The sequence below is a fragment of the Heterodontus francisci genome, chromosome 29, assembly GCF_036365525.1.
Source record: "Heterodontus francisci isolate sHetFra1 chromosome 29, sHetFra1.hap1, whole genome shotgun sequence".
Classification (NCBI taxonomy): domain Eukaryota; kingdom Metazoa; phylum Chordata; class Chondrichthyes; order Heterodontiformes; family Heterodontidae; genus Heterodontus; species Heterodontus francisci.
In genome coordinates, this window is record NC_090399.1 from 34,073,559 (window position 1) to 34,080,574 (window position 7,016).

Here is a 7,016-nt window from a genome sequence, read left to right on the forward strand (position 1 = left end):
TCAGGGAAATGGCCACAGGGGATCCCTACACTGCCTGCTGGTTCCCTCTCCTTCCCCTGACGGTAACCCATCTACCTACCTCTTTTACCTGAGGTGTGACTACCTCCCCATAACTCCTCTCAATAACCCCCTCCGCCTCCCGAATGATCCGAAGTTCATCCAGCTCCAGCTCCAGTTCCCTAACGCGGTTCTCGAGGAGCTGGAGTTGGGTGCACTTCCCGCAGATGCAGTCAGCAGGGACACTCTTGGCGACCCTTACCTCCCACATTCTGCAGGAGGAACATACAACTGCCTTAACTTCCTGTCCCTCTATTCTAAATTCCCAACAAATCTACTGAAAAACCAAAAAAAAAAGTCAAAACTTGTTAGGTTAGCAATCCGACGGACAGAACTTCTTAAATAAAAAGCTTACCTTATCAACACACCAGAGTCCTTTTATTTGGTTAGAGGAGGAGGGTGGGTGGGAGACACTACATGTGTAGTGTCTCGGGTACAGCCACCACCCAAATATATAGTTTTTACTTACCTAGCAGTCCCCTGGTCCTCCGAAAACAAAAGGGAATTAACTTTTAACTTACACTGAAATTGACTTCCCAGCTGCAAGTTCGCTCCGTACCTCCGCTTCTGTCAAAGCTGCTGCCACCAAAACTAAAAGCTTGCTAATTAATGAAGCTCAGTTAAACACTACGACTGGCTGGACACTTCATTAATTTCATTGTTATACTGAATCTTGTAGTGAACATTTTTTTAAATTCCTGTTTGTAATACACTCTGTATAAAATCAGCTGAGAGGTGACGATGGGAAATTGTGATTTGAGCCTTCATTGAGTAAATGGTAAAAAGGTAAACTTCAGCAGAAATTTAGCAGAGCATGAAAACAGACAGGCTGCTGCATGAGAACTAAAAGATAAACACCTTCATAGTCTCAGAGAGCCAGATGTAGGTAGAATTAACACAAAATAGTTGAGTACCAAGACTGCCATGTTGTTTTAGTCAATATTGGTTTTGGAATATCAATGTGCTGATAGGAGTGTGAATGTAGGAAATGCAGAAGACATCAGGAATGAGGAGACGCTGACCTGGTTTGGGCAGGTATGAGGATATAGGACTTTGTTTCTATTCTTTCACGAGATGTAAGCGTCACTGACAAGGCCAGTATTTATAGCCCATCCCTAATTGCCCTTGAGAAGGTGGTGGTGAGCTGCATTCTTGAACTGCTGCAGTCATGTAGGGTAGGTACACCCACAGTGCTGTTAGGAACAACCAAATTAGGAGCAGGAGTAGGCCACTTGGCCCTTCAAGCCTGATTCGCCATTCAATAAGTTAAAGGCTGAACTGATTAGTCCACATTTCCACCTCCCTCCGATAACATTCCACCCCCTTGCTTATCAAGAATCTGTCTGCCTCTGCTTTAAGAATATTCAAAGATTCTGCTTCCACAGTTATTGTGATCTGAAATGTTCTGCCTGAAAGGGCAGTGGAAGCAGAATGAATAATAACTTTCAAAAGGGAATTGAGTAAATACTTGAAAAGGATGAATTTACAGCGTTCTGGGGAAAGAGCAGGAGAGTGGGATTAATTGAATAGATCTTTCAAAGAGCCGGCACAGGCACGATGGGCCGAATGTCCTCCTTCTGTGCTGTCTGATTCTCTGATTCTGTGTCTGTACAATCTCCCACTGTCAGTCTCTGTTTACACATTAACACAATCACAAACATCCATTGGGTTGTATTTTGGAATCGATGCGTTGCCGAGAGTTACGATGAGAATGAAATATGAAGTGAATCTTTCACCGGCACTGGGCCGGGCCGGAGAAGCGCTCGTTACTCACAGACATTGGCTGTCCCTTTGGGGATTGGGAGGTACGAGCCCGCTCTCCACCGTCAGCCTTGAAAACCTTTCTTACATCTCCCACAGTCCGGCCCCGTTGTGTTGTGTTCACACTCACAACTCAGCTTCCCCTTCTCCAAGATACAGTTGTTGGTGTGAAGATTACACTTACACATGGTAACAAACAACAGCAAGCTGGTTTAAAATAACCTGATCAGCTCTGTCAGACAGCGGACTCTCCGCTCCGTGACTCTGCTCCCCCTTTACCAGCTTAGCTCTGGAAACTTCAACATTTTTCTCCCCACTGATTCCAGTGTTTGTTCACCGGGAATTCCAGCTTCAGATAAGGTGAATGAGTAACATTCAGTGATAGAATGAGTGTGCTTTACAGAACAAACAACTCTCCTTTTCAACAGAAATCTCCAGGAAATGTGACAGGAAAACTGACAGGAGTGGATATCAGTGATTCAGGATAGAGAGAGGAAGCAGAGTGTGGGATTTGGAATTAGTTGGTTAGATAGGGACACAGACACAGACTGGGAAAAGGCAGGGTCGGGACTGAAGTCAGGGACAACCTGCTGGTGAAAGTTTTTTTAAATATTCTAACGGACACAATCGCATCACTAACATCGACTGTGAATCCAACACTCCAGCGATGGCGGTCGTGCCTTCAGCTGCCTGGGCCCAAAGCTCTGGAATTCCCTCCCTAAACCCCTCCGTCTCTCTCCCTCTCTCTCCTCCTTTAAAACACTCCTTAAAACCAACCTCCATGACCAAGCTTTTTGTCACCTGTTCTAATATCTCCTTATTTCCCCCGGTGTTATATTTTATCAGATTTACACACCGGTGAAGCAGTTTGGGATGTTTTACTATGTTAAAGGTGCTATATAAATACAAGTTGTTGTTGCTTAGTAAGTGTGATTTGGAAAGGCCCAAAGTGTTGGACCCGTCTCTCTGCCGTGAAGCGTGAGAACGCTGCTCTCGGTGACTCTGTGTTAACAACATCGAGCCGCTGTTTAACTCACTGCGAAGGAGAAGCTTCAAAATCTGCAGATTGGATGTTGCACAGTTTGTAAATTCACAGTTCTGGGAAATTTTTACTGAACGAAGCAAAACCCGGACAGTTCCTTGGAGTCAAATGAACGGCAGCGTAAACATTTTCCTGCTCCTGTTCTCTAATTAGTGTCTGAAGATTCTCCTGGACTAAAAGCTCGAGTGAGTCTCCCAGAAGCTGAGTGTAGAATAATGAGGTAATGGCTCCGAGTCCCGGAGATTGTGTGATGGGTGAATGGGAACTCTCTGATCGAGACTGAATATAGATTGAACAGGAAGGAAGTGTTCAGTCAGAATCATTCATTAAATCATCAGCGGCTTTGATCGAGTAAATAAGGAGAAATTGTTTCCAGTGGCAGGAGGGTCAGTGACCAGAGAGACACAGATTGAAGGGATTTGGTAAAAGAACCAGCAGGGGAGAGGAGGAGAATTTTATTTACACAGCGAGTTGTTGTGATCTGGAATGTTCTGTCTGAAAGGGCACTGGAAGATCCAATAATAACATTCAATACTACAAGGGGAAAATTTACAGGGTTATAGGGAAAGAGCATGGGAGTGGGACTAATTGAACAGCTCTTTCAAAGAGCCAGCACAGGCACGATGGGCTGAAAGGCCTCCTTCTGTGCTGCCTGATTCTCTGAATCCTGATGAGACTGGATGTCGGCAGTGTTGAGAGTAAAGGGACAGATTCTGCTCGCTCCGTGCTGCTCGATTAGCTGAACACTGAGCAGGAAATGGCTCCCTCATGGTGACTCAGCCAGCAGGACTCTGAAAGCTCACTAACAAGCCCATCACCAGGGACATGGCGAGCTGTCACAGTGCTGCTCTGTACAGACTGTCACAGAGACATTCAGGGAAGCTTTCACAGTCCACACAGGGGCAACTGACAGTGCTGAGTGGGCTGAGGGAAGGATCCCGATCTATCACTGTAAACCTCACCAGTTACCGAGTGCTCACACCAGTGAGTCTGAGCAGAAACAGTGAGGAGCTCTCACTCTCCGGGAATCTCCAACAGAGTGAGAGTGACCCCCAGATATTGGCCCTGATAGAGTGACTTTAAATTTTGACCCTGACAGTGACTCCAGATGTTGACCCTGATTGTGCCCACCCCCCAGATGTTGACCCTGATTGTTTCCCCCCCAGATGTTTATCCTGACCCAGTGCTCCCTGGCTGTGAAGTGTGGGGTCAGTGACTCTGTCCAGAAGGGTTGAGGAGCTCTCACCGCCCGCGGATCTCCAGGTTGGAGATGGCGTAGAAGTATTTGGAGAGGTTGAGTGGGTCAACACTGATGGGCCCAATGGCCGGCTGGAGCAGCCTGAGCCGTAGATCAGTCAGGGTGAAGAAGTCCCTCAGATCCTTGGTGGTGTCCAGCTGGCCGTACAGTGAGGCCATGTCACGGAGACGGGCCCCCCGAACAGGACGAAACGCTCCTGGATCTCGAAGCGGACCATCTTGTCCACCTTCCACACATAGCCCCTGGAGTACTCCTCCGTACAGATGATGTCCAGCACCGAGGCCGGCCTCAGATCCCGGGCCCTTCTCGGCTCCATCCCGAAGGAGTTGAGGCAGTTGGCTGCGTAGAACTGGTAGGGCTGCCAATTCTGGCCGTGCTCCAGACACTGCTCCAGGACCATCTGCTCCGGCCGGCCCAACTCGAAGGTGATGACGATGTCCTCAGTCAGCTCGATGCTCTTGCCCCAGGACAGAGTGATGTTGACCAGGAGGGGCTCGGGGAAACTCCTCCAGGAGACACTTTGCCAAAAGGTGTTGGGAATCCGCCCCTCATCATCCAGCATCAACTCGGGCAGGTGTGCGAGCTCGGGCGTGCGAGCGTCATACTCGTTGCACATGTACGGGTTCTCCTGGAAACGGAGACGGGAACAACATGGTTAGATACAGAGTAAAGCTCCCTCTACACTGTCCCATCAAACACTCCCAGGACTTGTATAAAGGGGGCCTGGGGAATAAAGGCCCCCTTAAGCAAAACAAAAAAATGGGTTAGATACAGATTAAAAAAAGAAACCGTGTTGGATACCGAGTAAAGCTTCCTCTACTCTGTCCCCATTAAACACTCCCAGGACAGGTCCAGCACTGGGTTAAATGCTGCCTGATTGAGGACTGCTCAATGGATAATCAGGTTCAGCTGACTGTGGCTGTGTGCTGGTGCCTGGAAGATGAAGACTGTGTGACTGCTGCATGGAGAAAGGCTGAGGCTGAAAGGATGGTTTTTCCATCTATCCTTATTCCAGAAAAAGGGAAACAAGAGGCCAAAAGAACTGACAGCTCTTGTGAGTTTGGCTTTTTGAAGTCCTTTCATTGATTGTTGTGGGGAGGGGGAAAGAAGAGACCTGAGGACCTTGGGTGGGGCTGGTTTGTTTAAACAGGGAGCTCCTGTGTTTAACAGTGTTGAATGGGAGCTCCCTCCACACCCAATGACCGAGCCTGGGATAGCTGTAGCTGCCCAGGTGAAGACATTTTCTCTTTTCTGTTTTCCCTCAACACTGGAATCAAAGTGTGCCTGAGCAGCTAACAGCTGTCCCAGGTGAAGACATTGCAAACCCCCCGCACCCCCACCACCAACTGGAAGAGCAGTGAAAGGACTGTGCAAAAACATTTCTCCTCATCTCCCCCTCTGGTTCTTTTACTGATTATCTTCAATCTGTGTCTCTCTGGTCACTGACTCGACTGAAAAAACCTTACGTTCTCCATCAAAACCCTTCAGGATTTTGAAAACCTCAATTAAATCTCCTGTGAACCTACTCTGCTCTAAGGAGAACAAACACAGCTTCTCCAGTCTCTCCACATTAACTGAACTCCCTCATCCCTGGTCCCATTCTCGTAAATCTCCTCTGCACCCTCTCCAAGGCCCTGACATCCTTCCTAAAGTGTGGAGCCCAGAACGGGACACAAAACTCCAGCTGGGGCCAAACCAATGTTTTAGCACAACTGAACATAAATTCCATGTTTTTTACACGATGCCTCTATTTAAATGACAAGATCCAGTCTACGTTTTTATCAGGCTTCTCAACCTGTCCTGCCAACGTCAAAGTCTTGAGCACAAATGTCCACAGTTTCAGATTTACTGGCAGTATCAGTACTGAGGGAGTGCTGCACTGTCAGAGGATCGTTACTCAGGGATTGCTGCACTGACAGAGGGTCAGAATTGAGTGAGTGCTGCACTGTCAGAGGGGCAGAACTGATGGAGTGCTGCACTGTCAGGGGGCAATACTGAGGGAGTGTTGCATTGTCAGAGGATCGTTACTCAGGGATTGCTGCACTGACAGAGGGTCAGAATTGAGTGAGTGCTGCACTGTGAGAGGGGCAGTACTGATGGAGTGCTGCACTGTCAGGGGGCAGTGCTGAGGGACAGCTGCACAGTCGCAGGGTCAGTCCTGAGGGACCGCTGCCTTGTGAGAGGGTTAGTACTGAGGGAGTGCTGCACTGTCAGAAGGGCAGTACTGATGGAGTGCTGCACTGTCGGAGGGTCGTACTGAGGGACAGCTGCACAGTCGCAGGGTCAGTACTGAGGGACCGCTGCCTTGTGAGAGGGTTAGTACTGAGGGAGTGCTGCACTGTCAGAAGGGCAGTACTGATAGAGTGCTGCACTGTCGGAGGGTCAGTACTGAGAGAGTGCTGCACTGTCAGAGGGACAGTGCTGAGGGACTGCTGCACTGTCGGAGGGGCAGTACTGAGGGAGTGCTGCACTGTTGGTGGGTCAGTACTGAGGGAGTGTTGTACTGTCAGAGGGGCAGTATTGAGGGAGTGCTGCACTGTCGGAAGGTCAGTACTGAGGGAGCGCTGCACTGTTGGTGGGTCAGTACCAAGGGAGAGCTGTACTGTCAGAGGGGCAGAACTGAGGGAATGCTGCACTGTCAGAGGGACAGTACATAGAACATAGAACATAGAACATTACAGCGCAGTACAGACCCTTCAGCCCTCGATGTTGCGCCGACCTGTGAAACCATCTGACCTACACTATTCCATTTTCATCCATATGTCTATCCAATGACCACTTAAATGCTCTTAAAGTTGGCGAGTCCACTACTGTTGCAGGCAGGGCGTTCCACGCCCCTACTACTCTCTGTGTAAAGAAACTACCTCTGATATCTGTCCTATATCTATCACCCTTCAA

The 7,016-nt window shown here is 48.6% G+C and overlaps 1 pseudogene; it reads right to left on the reverse strand.

Moving 5' to 3' along the window:
• The window catches only part of LOC137345741 (netrin-G1-like), a 278,383-nt pseudogene extending 272,790 nt beyond the window's left edge, over positions 1–5,593 (reverse strand).
• Between the last annotated feature and the right edge of the window lie 1,423 nt (positions 5,594–7,016).